General features: G+C 42.3%; 1 protein-coding gene across 2 annotated transcripts in view; it reads right to left on the reverse strand.

Annotated features, from left to right (window-relative positions):
- The window catches only part of PDS5B (PDS5 cohesin associated factor B), a 90,730-nt gene extending 78,209 nt beyond the window's left edge, over positions 1-12,521 (reverse strand). For both annotated transcript variants that reach the window (XM_063126973.1, XM_063126971.1), the window contains exon 1: positions 12,384-12,521. The gene's annotated coding sequence lies outside the window, so the exon portion shown is untranslated. The remainder of the gene's footprint in view (positions 1-12,383) is intronic.
- Positions 12,522-22,139: the final 9,618 nt, after the last annotated feature.

Below are 22,139 nucleotides of genomic sequence, written 5' to 3' on the forward strand. Positions count from 1 at the left end.
ACTGCCTTGAGTCTTGGCGTGCATGTGTATCCCTGGATAAGCTGTCATGGTGGCAAGTTTGAGGTTTCTAACGTGCAAATTGACGGAGCTATCGAAAGGGGTGCGAATGGGGTGTCCGGTTTTCATAAATTCCCCCAAAATCAGGGGATGATGGGATTGCCTTGAGTCTTGGCGTGCGTGTTTATACATCCATGAGGTGTCATGGTGCCAAACTTGAGGTTTCTAACTTTAACAGAAAAAAAGTTGTACACTTTTTTAGCTTAATGCAAGCCTATGGGGGGGGGAAACGGAGCTCCGATCCGGATCCGGAGTGGAGCGGGGGCGGAGCGAAGCAGCCCGATCCGCAAATCGTGGATGTGGAAGAGAAGCGGAGCGGGGGGGTCCGTGCACACCCCTAATATGTATGCACATGCATCCAACAGTATCACATGCACCCCTTGGAGCCAAAAGGGTTGTGCACCTCATCCTTAAAGGCTATTAGATTATTCATAATGCAACCCCTTGCACATGCATCAAGAGTAGAACTTGCCCATATCTGAACAGCTGATGAATCAGAGCTCCTGATATGCAGCACTTACCCCAGGATGAGTCTACCCCTTCAAAACATATATTTTAATACATTGGACCAGCTCAGTTCAATGCTGATTGAACTCCCAAGCTAGAATGATCATACCAGAAGCCTCTACTTTGCAGAATTCTGCTGTTCGTTTCAGTGTGTTTGTGTGTGTGTGCAGTTCAAGACTAAGTAATTTAAAATAACGACTGGGTAACCAGCGGTGGCTTAAATAGATAATGGGTGGTTATTTAACCCACCGTGTTGTGTGGCAGGAGGTTTTTAACCAATGATTGGTTATTTGGCTGAAACAACCAACACTGTGCAACATTAGCTATTTGAAGCACCGTTGGTTATCATGTTGTGTGGAGGGCACTGTTGGTTATTTCCTCGGCCACCACTGGTTATTTCGTCAGCCACAGAGTCGCTAAGCAAGAGCAGTCCAAGCACCAGCTGCCACTCTAGTCCAGCCGGCAGGACACGTTTTCAGCAGCAATGGCTGATGGGACACTAGTGGGAGGACTGAAGGGGGGAGAGAGGGCAGGGGATGAGTGAGTCAACTGAGCGTGGACTAATAGTCAACTCAACATTGATCCTAATCCACACCAGTTATTATTATCATGTTGTGTGGGGAGTACCCCCTAGATAAATAATTGTCAAGTTGATTATTACCCCACCGTTGACTATTGTGTTGTCTGAACGCAGCCAATCACTCATAGGCAATTAGTTGTGCACTGTGAGCATGGTCTGAATTTTTGAAGGAATTCCTTTTTTCCCTTCTGCTGAAAGTTTTCATGCCCTGAGGCTGTCATAGGGAAAGTGTGAAGTGAAATCTAATAAGCACTTTGCATTTGTTGTAAAAGCTGCAGCTGCCTTAAGACAAAATAAGCTGGAACTGCTTTAGCGTGTTTATTTAAGAGCTATGGAAGATTGCTTATGGCTAAAAGGCTCTTTAATGGGCACAGTCAAACAGGCATCCACCTTTTTTGCCTTTGTCACCTTCTCCATAGCAAGTGTTTCATCACCCCCTAGGTAGGGTGATGAGAGGAACCACAGTTTTTTTTTTCTCTAGCTTGAAGTTGGGAGCAAGCAGGATAATTCCCACAGTTGCACTAAGCTTCAGAGGGCTCATCATAACAATGACAAAGATCCCCAGTCCCCTCTCCAGCTCTAAGGAGAGTTGGGCTTGGCCATTTTCACAGCAGGCATCCAAGGCATTCAGAGCACCTAGGCAGTACGACACCAAAACAAGCTTCTGTTCCAAATATTAGGATGGTTTATTTTGATGGTGAATGCTTAAGTGCACCTAGCTAAGACAGGACCAAGATGAAAAAGCCCTGCTCCCTCTACTAGTTCCACAGAATAAGAGCTACAATTATCCCTGCCTCCCGTAGAGGCACAGTGTAATGTCTGGGGCTACAGCTGCAATCCTTCACACCTTCACCTGGAAGTAAGCCCCACAACCCAATGGAACTAAGGGCAGAGTCTTGGCGATCACACATTTTGTCTCCAATAATAATAATAATAATAATAATAATAATAATAATAATAATAAATTATTTCTTACCCGCCTCTCCATTCTGATCAAGGCAGGTAACAACAGTAAATATAAAATATATAAAACTGAATTAAAACATTATATATATTGTTAAAACATCCTAAAATCATTTTTAAAACATCCTAAAATTACACTGGATAGGCCTGCCGGAAGAGATCAGTCTTAATCGTTTTCTTAAATGCTAACAGACTGTTAAGTTGACCAGTCTCTTCCGGCAGGCCATTCCGCAGTCTGGGAGCAGCAGAAGAAAAAGTCCTCTGGGTAATACCTGTCAGCCTAATTTTGGCTGACTCAAGTAGATTCTTCCCAGAGGACCTGAGTGTGTGGGGTGGATTGTACTGGAGAAGGCGATCCTGCAGGTAGCCTGGACCTAAACCATGTAGGGCTTTAAAGGTGATAACCAACACTTTATAGTTTGCCAGGAAACTAATTGGCAGCAAGTGAAGAGATTTTAAAACTGGTGTAATGCGGTCACCCCTAGGTGTACCGGTGACCAACCTGGCTGAAGTTTCCAGACTAGGCACAAAGGTAGCCCTATGTAGAGCGCATTGCAGAAGTCAAGCCTCAAAGTTACCAGCACATGCACTACCGTCCTTAGGTCTTCCGACTCTAGGAAGGGGAGCAGCTGGTGTTTCAGCCGAAGTTGATAGCAGGCACTCCTGGCCGTCGCATCTATATGGGATGTCATTTGGAGCGATGGATCCAGAAGCATCCCCAAGCTGCAAACACAGTCTTTTGGGGGGAGTGTAACCCCATCCAGAACTGGTTGACACACCTCCAAACCCAGGTTGCGGCCTTTGACAGCAAGCACCTCCGTCTTGTCCGGATTCAGCTTCAGTTTGTTTTCCCTCATCCAGACCATTACCGCCTCTAAGCATTCATTCAGAGGAGACACACTATCCTTAGCTGTCACGCAATTCCAGGCCCAGCCACAATGCATGTACACCTAACCTTTACTAATGCTCAGAGACTATCCATTATTTCACATATTCTTGAGCTGAGCCCCATCAGTCAAAACTGGACAACATTTTAGCAGCCTGTGGTTCAAGTTAATGGACAAGGGATATGAATATTACAACATAACGTAATGGTTATTTATTTATTACATTTATATACCACCCCATAGCCAAAGCTCTCTGGGCGGTTTACAAAAATGACCATCTCACAGTTTTAAATCACAGCATCTGATACTACAAGGTTACAACTTCCAAAGTTGGGAGCATCCATTTAACAATCATGGCCAACAGTCATTGGCTGCATTCACATGGAACAATAAGCCAGTATTTTCCAAATGAACTGTGTGTTGTACATGAAGCCCATTCACTCCCATTTAGCTCGTTACTGCTAATTCAACTGCTAAACATAGCGGGATGGGTTTGTTTAGCACAGGAGTTCCCAATTTGGCAGGCTTCAGATATGTTGGATCCAGCAACGACATCCTCGGGAAGGCTGCAATAAATAACCACTTTGTTTAGTGGTCATACTAGCAGGGGGGAGAAAAGAGGTGGAAATGGGCAGATTGAGTATACCAGCATGTAGTTTATTCAAGGTAAGCCAGGATTCATCAGAAACCTGATCATTCTGTGTGAAGACGGCCATCAACAGACCTTTCCTTTATTAACTAGGCCAGCCTTCCCCAAACGTGTCCCCTTCCTGGTGTTTTGGACTACAACTCTCAATATTACTGACCACTGGCCATGCTGACTAGAGCTGATAAGAGTTGAAGTCCAAAATACCTGAAAGGCACCAGGATTGGAAGACTGGACTAGGCTATAACCCTTTGATTAACTCATGATTGAAAAGGCTGTTGTATTTGAAAGGCCACCGTAAATTAGTGACCATTGCCACATTTTGGGGAGTATATTTCATATTTTATTTAGGTATCTTTTATCTATCTCAGACCTACTAAATACATTAGTGATACAAAATTCTAGTATTATGAAATAAATTTATTTCAATTCTCTCCATCCCTGGAGAATTTTGAAAACCTACAATGTTATTCATCTTTCCCCCTAAAATACGAAGGCCTCTCCTTTTTTCCTTTAGCCTCTCTTTGTAGGTTAGGTGCTCCACTACCAGTTGTTTTAGTTGCCATTTGCTGTACGTTTCAGTTTCCCAATAACATTTTTGAAATGGGGTAGCCAGAGATATGCATGTTCTTCCACATATAGTTATACCAATAATGCATACAATTACTCTCTCTCTCTTCTCAAAAGAAGCACCAGCATATGTGAAATACTATCCCAGTATGCATCACTTGGCATGCTTACATTCAATCTCATCTGCCATTTTGTTGTCCAACCAACCCAGAAAACCTTTTGGAGCTCTTCACTGTCTGCTCGGGATTGCACAATTCTGAATAGTTTTGTATCATTCACAGACATGCTTTAATTAAAAGATCATTAGATTTGATCTTTGAGCTCCTTTAAGTTCTGTAACATAAACACCATCTGACCCTGATGACTAGTTTCTTTTTAATTTCTCAATTAGTTCTAAAACTTTATCTTCTCTTGTTGATAGCTGACCCAGTTATGAAAAATTCACTTTCCAAAAACAATGGTTCAAGTGTGGATATCTCTCAAAGATCCTTGCAACTAAGCACTGATGCAAAGAACTAGTTTAGCTTTTGCAACTAAGCACTGATGCAAAGAACTAGTTTAGCTTCACTGAAATTTCCCTTCCTTCCTTCAGTACCTTTCATATTTCTGACATCTAGTAGTCCTATAGCCTCTTTGGCAAATTTCTTGTTTCCAGTGTATTCATGTTTTACCTTTAGCAATTTGTTCCTCTTTTTATTTTCCTCATTTGGGCAACACTTCATTCTATGGAACCCACCCTGCAAGTAAGAGCTAAGCCACTGTAAAACAGTGCCCCAACTCACAGAGAATATCCAGGAGGATACTGTGGACAGCAATATCAAAAGCCACTGAGAGATCAAGAAGTAACAGTGTTGTACTCTCCCTGTCCCTCTCCCACAGTTGGTCATTCATCAGGGTGTCCTAGGCCAATTTTGTCCCCAAACCCTCCTGAACACAGACTGGAACGGATTCAGATAACTAGTAACATCTAAGAGCTCCTGCAGCTGAGACACCACCACTATCTCGAGCACTTTACCTAGGAATTATGACTGGGCAATAGTTGGCATAGATTTCTGGATCAAAATGCAGCAGCCAGATTGATAACTGGGAGCAGAAGGTTCGAGCATATAAGACCCACTCTAGCTCGCTTGCATTGGCTGCCTGTATGTTTCCGAGCCCAATTCAAGGTGCTGGTTTTAACCTATAAGGCCTTACATGGCTTGGGACCACAATACCTGATGGAACGCCTTTCCCGACATGAACCTACCCGAACACTACATTCAATGTCTAAGGTTCTCTTCCTGGTGCCTACACCAAGGGAAGCTCGGAGGGTGGCAACAAGAGAGAGGGCCTTCTCTGTGGTCGCCCCTCAACTGTGGAACAATTTCCCTGATGAGGCCCACCTGGTGCCAGCATTGTCATCTTTTCAGCACCAAGTCAAGACTTTTCTCTTCTCCCAATGTTATGAGCCTGGGTCTGGTTTTTTTACTCACAGATTGTCAAAGTTTTATAGTGGTTTTAAATGTATGTGCATTTTGCATGTTCTTTTGGTTTTTAATCTTTGTATACTATTTTTAAGTGTTTTTATCTTATGTGAACTGCCCAGAGAGCTTCAGCTATGGGGCAGTATAAAAAAGGAAAGGAACCTCTCATGCAAAGCACTTGAGTCATTACTAACTCCTAGAGGGATGCCTGCTTTCGCTGACGTTTTCTTGGCAGACTTTGAAGCGGGGTGGTTTGCCATTGCCTTCCCCAGTCGTGGTTACCTTTCCCCCAGCTAGCTGGGTACTCATTTTACTGACCTCAGAAGGCTGGAAGGTTGAGTCAACCTGAGCCTGCTGCCTGAGAACCAGCTTCCGCTGGGATCAAACTCAGGCCGTGGAGAGAGTTTTGGCTGCAGTAACTGCTGCTTACCACTCTGCGCCACACGAGGCTCTATGGGGCAGTATACAAATGCAATAAATAAATAAATAAAGGAAGCTTTTTTCAGGAATGGCTGCACCACTGCCTTCTTTAAGGCAGTAGAGATTACCCATTTATTTATTTATTTATTGCATTTCTATGCCGCCCAATAGCCGAAACTCTTTGGGCGGTTTACAAAATTAAGACAATTCAGGTATAAAACAGCAGTATAAAATCATAATATAAAATACAATATAAAAGCTCAACCAGATAAAAACAGCAGCAATGCAAAAATACAAATTTAAAACACCAAGTTAAAATTAATTTATAGACTGTTAATATACTGAGAAAATCAAAAGGTCTTCACCTGGCGTCTAAAAGAATATAATGTAGGTGGCAAGCGAACCTAATGTAGGGCCCGGACCTGGACTGGCAGCCAATGAAGCTGGAAAAAGACTGCCATGATGTGGTCTCATCGGCCAGTCCACTACGATTCTATAGTGATGGAATCATCACTCCCCTGATCCATCGGGCCAGTCCTCCAAGGCTAGCTCAAAGAAGCTATGAAGAACAAGCGTCGAGAGAGCATGCAGTGGATCATACAAATGCAAGTGTATTCTCCACAACCTCAGGCTCCAGAAACTAATCTCACAACACAGGATAAGATGATGCACTGGACACCTCAACAGACACTAAATCAATAGTGCCATTCAAATCATTGTGAAGGTAACTGATTTTTTCTTCATAGTGTCTTGCAAACTCATCACAGCAGGCATCTGAGGGCTCTAATATTGAATTCACTGGTGCCGATGACAATAACTGTCTAACAACTTGGGATATTCTCACCATGTTTATAATTTTAGTTTCACAAGCTACAGCTCAACCATAAAGGCTTTCTTTAAGCATTAGAATACAGACACTTGTATTCTTTTTAAAAAATATTCTGTCTGTCATTTTTAGGCTACAATCCTATACACATTTACCAGGGAGTAAATCCCATTGAACTCAATGGGGCTTATTTCTGAGGAGACCTATACTGAATTGTAGTATCAGTGTTGTCTTTAGTCTTTCAGGCTTGCTCACAGTTTGCAGGAACTGATTCCAACTTCTATAAATCAGTGTTTAGAGGAACTAAAGGGCAGTATCCTAAACTTTCACTGTGCACCAGCAGAAAGGACCACTAGTGCAACAGAACTAGCAGTTCCTGAAATAACCCCGGAATTGACTGGAAATACTCATTTCCAGAACACAACAGGTTCCTTTATGAGCTCCACTGACCCGACCTGTTGCAGAAACTAGTGCTGTTGCTCATTTCTGATATTTTAGGAATCACTAGTTCCTGTTGCACTAGCAGTCTCTTTCACTAGTGCAGGGGCAGTAAAGCATGGATTTTCCTCCAAAACTGGACATTCCTCACTCTGATCAGTTTCCCCACAAGTCTGGTTAAAAGTTGCTTTAGGACTTTAAAAAAAAAAAAGCACAAGGAAGCTAATTATATTACTGTTTATTTGGATATGTGGTTCTTCCCCTGCCCACCCCCAACAATTTCTCACTGCTTAATCAACCTAAATCCTTCCTTCTGACAACACCTTTTCATCCATTCATTGAGAATTTGCAACTTTGTCTGTTTCACCAGGTGGAACAGATGTCTTTCCTGCATATGAAACAAACAACTTTTCCAAAACTGCTTGGAGAATCTGGACATCCCAGACCTGCCAACTAAATTTGTGCATCAATACTACTTACAGTGTAGTGCAAGCCTTGCACTACCATAAGACTCTACAAAGAGCCATGCTGGATCACACTAAGGGTCCATCTAGTCCACCATTCTGTTCACACAGTGGCCACACAGGTGCCCATGGGAAACCCACAAGCAGGACATGAGTGCAAGAGCACCCTCCCACCCATGTTCAGCAGCAACTGTTGCAAATAGGCGTACAGCTTCTGATACTGGAGGTAGCATACAGCCATCAGTACTAGTAGCCACTGATAGCCTTATCCTCCATGAATTTGTCTAACCTCCTTTTAAACCCATCCAAATTGGTGGCTATCAGTATGTCTTGTAGTAGGGAATTTCATAGTTTAACTATGTACTGTGTGAAATACTTCCTTTTATCTGCCCTGAATCTACCACCATTGGCTCTTCCTCAACCATCTCGAACAGCCGGTCTAGCCACATCATGATACCCACAACCTTCAGACCAGACAGGAAGGTCATCTCATACAATCAAGTTACCCATCACAAATCCATCTGTGTCACTGCATGGAACTTCTACTTCCTACTTTGGGAGACACGGAGTTATAAGCCATTACAAGAATTCATTTATCATCATCAGAAAAATAGTGAGGTCCCAGCAAACACAGCAAGGAATACTCACTTGTCCACCTCCAATAGGAGCCTGGAAGATCTTTGTCAATGGAATAAATAGGAAAGTATTCTGAAAAGTGCTTCATTCCAATGCATTTGTCAACAGTTCAACACTCCATTCTTCATTTTCTCTTTTTTGTATATTTAGATTATGATATGTGTGTGTGAACTATATTATATATTCTTTTGTAAGAATATCACAATGAAGCACAAGGTTGTACCTGGAGAATATAAGACATGCCAGACAATGGAAGACAAAACAAAATTCTACAAGCAAACAGCAGCCTACAAAGAGCACAATGAAAACATATGAGAACAGTAAGAGATAGTTCAGTACTCTAGATAGCAAAATATGAATAGCCTTTTCAGAAAATACCTTTGATCATATGCTTAAGAATTTCAGAAAAACTAGAATGTCATCTTATTGACTTGTTTCGCACATCATGGCCAATTACTGTGACTGGCTATACCTAAGAATTGGCAAGGCACACAGGACTGAGCAAGTGCATACCCTCTGTCCGCTCTCCACTTCCACTTTCAATTATCAAACCAGGAATAGCCCATTCCTTGGTTATTTTGTGATGTGCAAACCCAACAACTCTGGCTTCTTTAGGGGTTAACCCAAAATTAATCCAACAATAAACCAACAGCTACTGTATCTTAAATATGGAATCTCATCATACCTTAAATTTAACACAACACACTTCTCAATATGGGACAAAAATATTCATTTTCTACATGCAGCGTTTTTCACTTGTAGGTTTTAGAGTATTCAGATACTGCTACAACTGTGACTGTTACAAATGTAAACAAAGTTTTAACAACTATTATCGACGTAAGAAATTTGTATATTCTTCATCTCAAAGAATAAAAATGCAGGCATGATTCCATTCTTAATTGGCACTAACAGGGAAAGGTACCCTTTGAAAAAGATCCCAGCATTTGATTCTGTATAATCTGCTTAGTCTTCTTTAGTACAACTTTAGTATAATATGAATTCCATTTTTGTAAACAATATGTATGGATTTCACTATAGGTTCAACCTTGTAAATAAATTTAGAGATAGTCATCCCCTATTACAACATTATTTTCCTCTGGTTCCCTCCACTTCAGGGGGGAGGACAGGTTATTTTGGTCTCTCCCTAATTTAAGTTAAAGATGTTTGTTTATTGAAGGGATTTTATCACCCTTCAAAAAAGAATCAAGAAAGGTTTACAAAGACATAAGAACAAAATACAATCAATAAAAAGCAATATAAAAATTACCAACTGTAAAAACAGTAGATAAAAGCAGCAGAAATCAGTTTCATCAAGAAATAAAAGGCCTGGGAGAATAAAGAGGGTTTCACTTGCCCCCAGAAAGATACAGTAGGGGTCATGTGAACCTTCCTAGGAATAGCATCCCACAATCAGGCAACATCACCAAACCCACCCACCCCCCACCCCCGGACACTGAGAGGGGAAAGAGAAAGCTCCACTCATATACTCCATAGTGGCAGCTTTAAGACTGAACACAGGGTAGAAAAAGAATATGCAAACTGTTGTATCATGTTATATTTTCCTTGCCGGGCAAACGCAACAACCCTTGTTATTAACATATTTACCTACACATATTTACCCACACTAGGCAGAGTTGAGGAAGAAATACAACCAAAGCGTGGGTATCCATCTGACCACAGAAAACTACGACCCTGTTCAGACTACACACTAAGCCATGATGGTTAAGCATTTTGAACTAAACATTATGCCTTAGTGTGTCATATGAATTATGACTTAGCATATTGTGTGAACCATTCCTAAACATGGTGGCTACATAACCAGGGTTTAAACACACTCATTAACCATTTACTGCAAAAGGATAAGAAGCCTAACAATGGCTTAGCATATTATTTGAACAGGGCCAATTACAAGTTACCAGATATGACCAGTCTGTTAGCTATTTACAAGCCTACTATATGTAAGTTCCTATACAATTTGAAGAATTCAAAACATTTTGGCAATGTTCATAAGATAATTAAAAGGTGCTGTACTTCTGAAATCTTATCTTCATTTAAACACTTAGGCGTGCCATTTCCCCAGAAGTCACAAATTTTACAGCAGTCTATGAACAATACTTAAAAGGTGCAATCCTATGCATGTTTAGACAGAAAAAAATCCTACTACTCCCAGCAGTCTCCAGCCAGCATAGCTAGTTGGAGAATGCTGTAAGTTGTAGGGCTTTTTTTCTGTCTAAAAATGCATAGGATTGTGGCCTAAATACATTAACCCCATTCAAAAAAGTATACTGAACACATGGAGGGGAAGTGGGATTGCTGCAGTAAGCTCCACCCCTGATCTCCATGTGTAGATTGTGCCTTGAACACAAAGCATGTGTACAAAATGCAGGTCCGAGATCACATGTACAGAGCCTATGCATGTACAGCATGCAAGCTCATAAGCTCTGCACAAGACACAATCTACACATGGAAGGAAGAGCTGGGACCTAACCCCAGAATCCCACCCCCTGCATTCAGTGTACCCTGTTTACAGTCACCTGGGTGGGTGGGTGTAATGTTATCCTACATAATGCAACAGTAAACACAACTACCCACCTATTGTTTCACAAATTAGCAAAAGGAATTAAACACAAAGAAAAAAACAGACTCTTTCATAAACGTATATTAAATCCAAGTTAGTGAGAAACATGAGTGTGTGATATACTTCACACCACAGTTATAGTTCCCTGTAGAAAACAATTATAAGCCTAAATCCTTCACAAATGTGATTTACATTAGACACAACCCTGCAGGAGCAGTACTAGTGATGTTATTTGGGAGGAGGGGCTTTGAAAACCCCAATATGCTTTTCTCCACCAACAAATTAAAGGGGCTGGGAGAAAGAAGTACCTTACGTACATACAGGGTGAAATTCCATACCTGGAATCTTTGGATCAGAGAAACTCTCGTTCAAGATACAGCCCATCTGAAAGCAACACTTCACAATAAATGCTTCTTGCTCTGACGAAAAATGCAAAAACAACAAACCCTGCAGGAGGCCTTATTTTAATATTTAAGGAAAGCAAGACCAGTGGCCACACTAAAACCAAAACGATGTGGGTCTGTTATGTTGGAGGCAATCAGCACTCAGCTCTCCCCCCCCCCCTCCATTTCCTCCGCGAGTGGAGAGAACCGCCTCCAGTGCCTGGCAAGTTAAGAGAGTATAAAACGGGAGGGAGGGTGAGAGAGAGGGGGTGGACTGAGCCTGGAGTCCCTTTCCCCCTTCCACCCTCATCGCCAGCAGGCCCCAGGCAGCGGGAAGGGACTGAGCTGGGTCAGGGTGCCTCTGCGAGGGGTGTGGGGTGCGGAGACTAGGCCAACTCGGAAAGGCAAGAAGGCTCCAGGGGGTTTCTGAACCATTCAAGTCTTGGAAGAAAAAAGCGGCTCCAGGGGCGGGTAGGGCAGGCGGGTGGAAAGAAGGAAGCCCGTCCACAGTAGCGCTACATTGGAGGGAAGCCTTTGCTAGGTGCTCCTCCTCCTCCTCCTCCTCCTCCTCCTCCCTCGCTTTAGGAGACCGAGGGTTGAAAAGGGGAGTCAAGCAGGGTTGCAATTCATTGCTGGTGGGGAGGATAGATATGAGGAAAGACGCTTTAGGCAAGGTCACCCCCACTCCCTCTCTATCCTCCACCACCCCACACATAAATACATACCCACAACCACACCACTGAGGAAAGGGCGGCAAGTTCAACATGCAGAGAACGGCTGAGGCAAAGGAAGGGAGGGATGGCGGCGGCGTAAGGGAGAAATGAGGAGGTGGGGAAGCTCCTGGGCTCGGTGTCTTCTCCGTTGTCCGCCTGCCTGAACAACCGAGGAGGCGGCGGCGACGGCGCGAAATGGGCTTCTTGCCCGCTTCTCCTCGCTCAGACAGAAAGAGGGCTCCTTTCTCTTACCTTCCCCTGGCCGGCCGGCTGCAGCCCCTGCTGCTGCTGCTGCTGCTGCTGCTGCTGCTACTCTCGTGAGCGGATCCGACAAGACACAGCGAGCCCGTCCGCTTCTCCCTGGCCCGCCGCGCTAGGCTAAGGCAGCCGCCGCCGTCGCTCGCCGCCGCAACCAATCGCCGCCAACCCCCCTCCCTCCCCTTCCGCAGCTCGCCGCGGTCCCCTCCTTTCTCGTCGGCTTCAAAATGGCGCCAACTAGTCTCTGGTTGCTGCTCTTCTCCGAAAGACCCCGCCGCCGATGCCAAAGTGAGGCAGTAGCGACCCCTGCAGGAAATGAACGGAAAAGAAAGGGGGGAGAGAAGAGGGCGCCCCCTCCCAGACCTTAAACAGCCGCCATAAGACACTAGGATAGTTGGGGGGTGGGGAGGAGGAGGGGGGGGGTTCCCACTCCTAGCTTTGAGACGAGTTGCTGATGCAGCAACACCGGGCTTGTACGAGGAAGGGGGACCTCATGTCTGTGGCAGTTACACCGCAAAACGGGGTCTGGGGATCTAACAGGAAGTGGGCAGCAAGGGAAAAGCAGAGGCATTACACTTCTGGTATCTTCGATAACATCTTGCGGTCCTAAATGCGTTATTCTTACTCTAGAAGCCCGTCCTGCTGTGTCCTATGTAAGTTTCTTCAGAGATAGCTTAAGTCACCCCATAATGCTTTCAGTGGCTATCTCTCGTGTGAGTGCGTAAGATCGCAGACTTACGGTGCAGCCCTGTACACGTCTATTCAGGAAAGACCCGCTGTGTTCCTTAGAACTTACTCGAAATTAAGTGTGAGATTGCGGCTTTGAAAAGTTAACTCGAGGGTTCTCTGCACAGAAATGGATAAGCTAACGGTAAACTTGTTGTTCGTATTTATCCTCTCTTGAAACCTGCATCCTATGCATCAATGAAAGGGGAAACTTTTGCAGACTAATGTATACATCTGTAGAAATCAACACACCTTGGCTTGGACCCACATCCAACAAGGACAAATAGGGAAATCGGCATGCAACCAGGACATATGGGGGAGGTTAACTTGCCACTTAGCTTATTAACTATTCTCATGTTGCGCAAACCTGGTCAATGTGATGGATATTTTTAGACGTGTGTGTAGGCATGCACAGCACATTTCATTAGAGTAGGCACCCAGGGATTTTTTTAAAAAGATGGACATTTATTGAATACTCAACCTTATATTGCTGTCCTATGCACACTTATATGGGTGCCATACACACAATACAGACTTGGGAAAACCCTGAGGTTTCCAGAAGTATAGAGAAACTATAGGGGGAAAACCGTCAAGGGGAAGATTCCAAAACAGCCTAGTGATGAATGAGCATGTTCAGTGGATATAGAATGTTGATTCACTGTTGGAAAGGAGAGTGGGGAAAGAAAACCAGTGGCCAGGAGAGAGAATGGAAAGTAGTGGCTGACTCTTGAACACTTAGCAGTGAGCACTCCACTCAGAGCGTCATCACAAGGGGGGGGGGATCGTGTTTCCTTACCATCACTTCTCCACCCATGTGTTTGTCCCTCATTACTTCCTCATTCTCAAGGGAGAGGAAATAGGAAGTAAACAATGTGCTCCTGACCAAAACAGTGGGCTGTTTTGATTGTGCTGCTTCTCCTGTACACAGCAAGAGATGGCGGCAACTTGCGTTTCAAAAAAGAAGTTGGACTTACTGGGGTGTTTTTTTGTTGTGTGAAGAAAGCCAGAAGGGATGGGAGACATGCAGGAGGCAGTCGATGGCATGAGAGGGACCCCCAAAATCCATGAGTGCCCAATAACGAGCCTGCCCCACTGACATCAGAGCCACCTGCCTTCACTGTTGTCCACAATAGTCTTTTTGTGGTCCAGTTTCTACGATAGAAGGGAAACTTATTAGTTTAGCTGAGACTAAACCCCATACCAGACCTAGAACAGAGATAGAGGTGGTACATGTTAGAAGTCTAACAAACTGAATAGGAGGATGTCCCAAGATATAAGAAGACTGAGGGATAAGAAACACAAAGGCAAATTGGTGGAAGGGAGTGCATATATCACATATAAGATTTTCCCACAAAGGCTGTTTTATCTCCTTTTTTTGAACTCTAAGCGCTCCATCACACCTACTTCCTCCCCCCACTTTGAGTCCATGGTTTCCTCCTCCATTTCCTTAGCAAGTCTAGTGCTGGGCATTTTCACGTCTGTGCGTTGTAGCGCTATTTCAGCTCATGTATCTCTTCACCTATATCACTACTGTGCCGGTGAAATCTCCTGCCCCACCCCTATGTTCTCCTTACCCCTGCAGTATTTGTGGGTGGGTGGGTGTGCACAAATACAATAGTACTGCAGTCTGAAACTGCGCAATTAGAGTTAAACATAAACAACACACTATGCTTTCCCCTAAGATCATATTAAACAATGTAAGTGAAGATAAAGTATTTCAATTAAATTTTGGAGAAGTTTGTGGTCAGTGTTGGCATGGCAACAGGAAGCCTACATAGTTCTGGTCAGGAAACCTAGGCATGCCTACTCAGGAGGTAGGAAGGGGTGGGGCAGGTGAGGAAAGAGGTGCCCCAGTGAGCAACACTTGTGGGTGTTCCCACACCTCAGCACGAAGGTAGATTCTTCTGGGAAGTGGGTCTTTAAGACCCTTTTCCCAACCCATTTATTCTGAGTTCCACCTCATAGCTCACCTCCTGGGTGCGGGATGGGCTAGTGAATGCACAGTTAGTTAATAGTCAACTCACGGCTGATTATTATTGTGTCATCTGTGGAGTACCCCCTAAATAGTCAACTGTGGAGTTGACTATTAACACCTGGTTGACTAGTGTGCCCACAGTGTTTTTTACTGCACACTAGGCTTTTAAAAGAAGGATAAAATGTGGAAAAGGCAGGATAAAAGCTGGTAACTGTATGCTTAGAAATGAAGGGATTAATAACTTCTTTTTAATGTAATTCATCTTCCAAAATTGTCTTCACACCAGATTGAAATATGTTGATAGTTTCTAATTATCCCTCTTGTTTTAAAAAATGCAGGATCAAAATATGGATTATTAATTGCAGGAAAGAAAGAACTCCCCCCTCCTTTGCACACATGCCATCGAGGGAGGGAGGGGCTCCCTCAGTTCAACTGTGCCTGCCATTTAAAGGAGCCCTGGAAAACAGCAGCAACACCTTTTGTCTTGTTGCCCCTCTCATCCCGTGTAATCCAATTCATATCAATCCTGCCAAAGAAACAGGAAGCACAACAGTGGTAGGTAAACAAGGGGTTTCCCTTAATATAGAGAAGCTCTTTGGAGTTATGAGGCCAGTACCCATTCCAGCACGTTCCCAAGAATGGCAAATTTGAAACTGGGCAGCAACTATCCAAAATCATAGGATATAAATTACTTACAAGAGTTTAAATATTTTATTTTAATTTACACACTAAACACATTAGCATGGAAGCAAGATTTAGGGGAAATGTACTTCCAAGTAAGGATGTCAGCCATAAAATATGGTTTAGGATGGCAGCTACAAAATACCACAGCTGGGTTTGGCACATGAGGGACTGCATCCAAGATCTGTAAAATGAAATCTGAGTTGAACATTCCCCAGTATATGTGCATAGGATCTCATCCTTAAAGACTATGTGCCTCAGATGCTTCCTCTTAAGATGTCACATTAAAGATAGAGATTGGCAAGCAGCCAGAAAGCATGTAACAAGCACGTGGAAGTTTTTGCTACAACTGTTGTGATACTATTTACAATATGCAACTAACTTCAATAGTTTTGGTTAGCAAACAGGAACCCACACTAGTCTGTGAAACATTAACCTCTAGAGATAGGAGATAAATCAGCTTTGGCTACTGCTCACTAACTAAAGCTCTTTAAAACCGATAGTAATGTGTTTCTGCAGAAGAACATCAATCAGGCTGAGTCAATAACCAACAACTATTGAATTTTAGTTCTTATTGTTTTAAAAAGAAATCAACTCACTTCTATTGCAAAAGGGACATGTCAGCTATTCTCTCTCTTTTGTTTCCACAAAACTTTTATTAATGGAGTTTTCAGAGGGTTCACTCATGTGCATGCTTATTTATTTACTTACTATATTTCTATCCCACCTGTATTCCAGGGAGCTCAAAGTAGCATGTCCCCACCACCACTACCACTACCACCTTCTATCCTTACAGAAATCCTATGTGGTAGGTTAGGCTGAGAGGTGGGAACTGGTCCACAGTCATCCAGGGACCTTCATGGCTGAGAGCAGTCCTAATCATTGGTGTAGTTGTAAAATTTGAATTGCAGGCGCTCATCATGACAGCCCTTAAAGCCATGGGCAGTATCTAATAGGGCTCTTCTGCATGCAGCCAGCACTGCTGGTCCCAGTCCACAAGTGGCCCCCTACTGCTTGTGGTGGTGATGTAGCACTTCCAAGGACAAGACCCAATATGAGTGGGAAGTACCCAGAAGAGCTTCAGTGCCGTCACAAGTGGTAGGGGCTGCCTGCTGACCAGGACCGGAAGGGCTGGCCACATACAGGAAGGCCCTATTGAATACTACTGCCCCATTCCTCCAAAGACTGTCCAAAATGCCTGTGTTGATATATGGATATAGATATAAATTTATAAACTGGATGCACTATTGATGGTCATTTGTTTTGTTTATAATGCTGTACCACGTACTTCTCATCAGCTACATATCGATATCTTCATTACAACTAAAAACTATTAAAATATGTATCTTAAACCCTTTGTTTGCAATACCTCCAGCCAATTACAGATCAGAATTGTCATAGTGACCAGGGAAACATAGTTGCATGTTACTTCCAGCAGATGGGGCAGTTGAAAAATTGTTGATCGCATAGCTTCTACAAAAAGAAAGAACACCTTTAAGTTGACTTTATTGAAATTTGAAGATAGGTAGCTGCTTTGTCATGGTAACTAGACTGACCAGGGGAGAAAACTGGATAATGCAGATGTGCAAACTCTGCATACATATCAGATGAAACTATGCTCAGAAAATACATATAATGAAATCTGAACTATTTTAAATGTACTATAAACATATAAAACATATCAAATAATGAATCAAAGCTACATTTGCATGGAGCTAAATTTGCAAATACATCCTCTGAAACTAAAATGTGGCTTGAGCTATTTACATTACAGGCAGTTTTTGGAGTATGCCTGCTATGATTATGGAACACTTTGGATTAGTTTCAGGAGTCTTATTTTATTTATTTATTTATTACATTTCTATACCGCCCAATAGCCGGAGCTCTCTGGGCAGTTCACAAAAATTAAAAACACTGAAAGTATAAAACAACAGTATAAAACCATAATATAAAATACAATATAAAAGCTCAACCAGATAAAAACAGCAGCAATGCAAAATTACAAATTTAAAACAACAAGTTAAAATTTATTTATAGACTGTTAAAATGCTGGGAGAATAAAAAGGTCTTCACCTGGCGTCTAAAATGGCATCTTATGTTGAATAAGGATTATGGTATTGTTTTATGGCAGAAGGCTGGTCCTATAGCTCCATCACACCAGTGATTTATCACACTTTTGTCCTGTTTTGTTTACCATTTTGCAGTAAACAATGTCTCATAACATTGTCCCTGTCCTGCAGTCATCTCACCTTTTCCCCTCCATTTTCCATGTTTTTCTGGGGTGGAGAAAGTACGGTATTTTTTTCTCCATGTGGGATAAAAACGCCCTTCCTTCCCCATGTATTACTGTCCTCGTGCTATGTCACAGAATGTCCCTTTCTTGGGGCTGTGTGCATTGAAGGGCAGTCTTGCTGATGAAAGAGGGTGGGGGTGGTTCTCCTCCAGTCCACAGAACTGCTCAACTGGGAAGGGGGAGGCAGAGAGGGTGTGCAGAAGGGAGCATCATCTCACCTCTAAAGACAGAAACGTCACCCAGCCGATGAGACACTAAATCGCTAAAATGCTAGACAACAAAACCAGAGTGGGAGAAGGTGCCCATCACAATGTCCATCAACCACAAGAACCAATGAACTCGAGGGGGGAGGAGAAGGGGATGAGGTGGGGCAGGTGCAATAGTGGAACAGCGAACAAGTGAAAAGAGATTTCACGGATACAATGGTGATACCAGGAAGGCACGTGAAAGTGACCAGCGCTTGACATGCTAATGAAACAGAGGTGGAAACCGTCAATCATACCTGGAAAAACGTGGGTATCATGGACCTCTTAGTCAGATGTCTTTTGTGTCCATTCTGTGTCTAAGTTTCTATGGACTACATGTGCACAACATTGTCCTAGTTTCATGAGTTCCCGGAAGCTCGAAAATCCTGAATACAGCTCTCTCCATCTTCAGTTCCTCCCAGTTAAGTGAGTATAAAATTGTAGCCTGAGAGTTCTGGTTTGTTCATCCTTTAAGAAGGGGATGTTAATTTGCCACTATTACACAATTGCAGAGGGGGAAAATGGGCTCCTCAGTGATGGAAGCTGCTGCTTCTGAGAGCCATTTAAAACAGAACTGTATGGTTTTAAATTTCCCCTGCCCCCAACTACACTGTTTTATTTATTATTTATTTATTAATTACATTTCTATACCGCCCAATAGCTGGAGCTCTCTGGGCGGTTCACAAGCTCTTTGGGCAGTTCACAAATTTTAAATGCTGATACTCAGTATTTCAATATTTTAAAAACATTTTGTCCTAGAGAGATTTTCTTTTAAAGAAAAGAAAAACTCAGACCAGGGTGAGGTGGGGAGTTCTCACTTTAAAACAAAAGTGAAATGTTTGAATATTGCATTCTGAAAATACAACAGATTCTGTCACTGTTCTGCTCACGTACTTCTGACAAAGTGGAAATACTTTATGGTGGCTATTAAGTCAAATATGGTAGAATTTGGCAGAGGAGGAATCCATAAACATCCCTAGTTAATTGTATAAACGTATGGCATTTAGTGACCTGGTTCACATGTAACATCCCAGAGTATGGGTTGAATATAACTTGTAATTGAATTGTTTTCCTTGAATCTTGGGTTGTTGTTACATGCAAACTCTGCACTATGGTTTAATTATGGGTTAACTATGAACAATCCACAGTTTACAACCCAATAATAAATCATGGGTTCTCTTCCTAGGCTGTTCATAGATTATATATCATTTCTATGTATTTTGCAGCAAAAAACAATAAAGAGTTTTGTAGAACTTTATTTATATATTTATTACATTTATTTATATGCCAGCTTTCAGGATACAAATCTTACAAGTAAAATAAAAATAATAAAATCACAACAAACAATTACAACTAATTTTTATATTTTTTAAAAAAAATCATCTTGATCCTTCCCTCAGTTCTGATTTGCCATTGCTGAATTTATATGCTCACTATATATTATGTTATCCTGGATTGTCTATAATTGTTTGAATTGATTTTATTGATTGTATCAATAAAAAGAGATCTATTGATATGGGGCGAGGAGAAACACATAATTAAGTAATTAGCAGTACTCCCTTACTCTATGTATATTTCTAAAGGAGCTTCTCTAATTTCGAAGTTAAATGCTGAGTTATCTCCCATGACCTAGATAAATTTTCATATGTATCATACACCAAGGATCCATGCTTTAGCAGCTGTAGTTATATGTTTTAGCAGCTGTAGCTATATGATTCTCACTGGGGGGAAATGGCATTAGGTACAGTGACCATATGAAAAGGAGGACAGGGCTCCTGTATCTTTAAAGTTGAATAGAAAAAGGAATTTCAGCAAGTGTCATTTGAATGCATGTAGCAGCTGGTGAAATTTTGTCTTCATCATAAGAGTTAAAGCTGCAGGAGTCCTGCCCTCTTGACCAGATACAAAAGAGAGGAGGGCACCTGCACCTTTAAGTATTGTTATGAAAAAGGAATTCCCCCAGATGCTGTCTGCCTACAAATGACACCTGCTGAAAATCCTTTTTCTCTATAACTGTTAAAGCTACAGGAGCCCTGTCCTCCTTTTCATATGGTCACCCTACATTAGGCCAGGGCATTATTGAATCTCCTTTAATCAGGGAAATGGGCATTAAGGAACTCCCAAAATGAAAGACATCTGAGACAGAAAACAATTGTTGTAATAACACAGATCTTGAGGGATTCCATGTCTAATTAATGGAATAGAAAGGCTCAAATAAGGAAACAATACCTGCAGTGCTAAACACAGCTACTTTGGACAAACATCAGAAGGCTCCTTCTGCAAGCATGATACAATCACATCTACCTTTCTGGAATTTAAATGTCAGTTAATTGAGAATGTTTTTCCTGAGAGAGAATCAAATCATAACATTTAATTAGGGTGACCATATGAAAAGGAGGACAGGGCTCCTGTATCTTTAACAGTTGCATAGAAAAGGGAATTTCAGCAGGTGTAATTTGTATATATGGGGAACCTGGTGAAATTTCCTCGTCATCACAACAGTTAGTTGCAGGTGCTATACTAGAGTGACCAGATTTAAAAGAGGGCAGGGCACCCAAAACAACAGATTGTCCCTGAATTCTTTAGCTCTAAACCACAACTGTCTCTCTTTAATTGACTCACCTCTATTTAAACCTCACTCACACCATGCTCTCCACCAATCATATACCAGCACACCAACATTCCATTCACTCTCTCTTCCCGCTCCTGCCTTAACTAACTCACCATATTTATTCCACACAAAGGACATAAACAACATTACTGTAAAAATGCATAGAACCTGCATCATAACTCACATTACATAGCTGGACATCACAAAGCTCACTGGATGACTTTGGGCCAGTCACAGACGCTCAGCCCAACCTACCTCACAGGGTTGTTGTGAGGATAAAATGGAGAGAAAGAGGATTATGTATGCTGTCTTGGGTTCCTTGGAGGAAAAAAGATGGTTTATAAATGTAATAAATAATGTTTTCCAGGCAGATTTTTTTTTCTGGGAAAGCTGTTAAACTTTTACAGATATATGAGAGGCAAACATAGGGCTGGCCTAAGCACAGAGAGAGGTGTCTGCCTCAGCCAGCTGATTTTCAGTGTCATGAAAGGGCAACAAATTGTTAATAATGTAATTTGTTATGATTGTGTATCTACTTCCAGGGAGGGGGAGAGACACTTGATGGATTTTTCTGCTCCAAGTGCCCAAATAACTTGATTAGCCTTACACTAGCCTTGACACTCAATAATGGAGCCTTTTGTTGGATCCTGGATTGGATCTGGTTTTTCTTTTTCCACTATTTTTACAAGTACCTAGAGACCTGAAGAAAATGAGGAGTCAACAGAACATGTATTCTCTTAAATGTCAAGGTCTCAGCTGGACAGTTATTGAATTATTGTATGGAAGCATTTTCTGCAATTAATCAATTAGTGATTGCATCGTTGTACAGGTCTACCCTATATAAGTAGCTGTGTTCTGTATGTTTTTACCTTCCCTCCATTTTGATGTATGCTGCTGTATGTTGATCGTCTGTGAGTATTTGTGTGTGCTAAATTATTTCAAATGCCAGTAAAGGATTTGTTTTAACTACAAAAATCCTTTGCTTCTTTGAGTCTTTGCTGCGTCCTAAACTGAGAGCCGCTGCTACTTCTGCTCAACTCTGGTTCAGAGTGTGATTTTCCAACACCTTTTCCAGGCATGGGGATTCAATGAGGAAAAGTTCAACTGCTGAACTTCTGCTGCTGAGTAATTTGAAGGCATAGAAGCCATATCAGGGTGGGGGGAAACTGACAACTTTGAACTGGACACACAATAAAACTTAAATTGCAGTCCCATGCAT

Source organism: Elgaria multicarinata, chromosome 5 (genome assembly GCF_023053635.1).
Source record: "Elgaria multicarinata webbii isolate HBS135686 ecotype San Diego chromosome 5, rElgMul1.1.pri, whole genome shotgun sequence".
Lineage (NCBI taxonomy): Eukaryota > Metazoa > Chordata > Lepidosauria > Squamata > Anguidae > Elgaria > Elgaria multicarinata.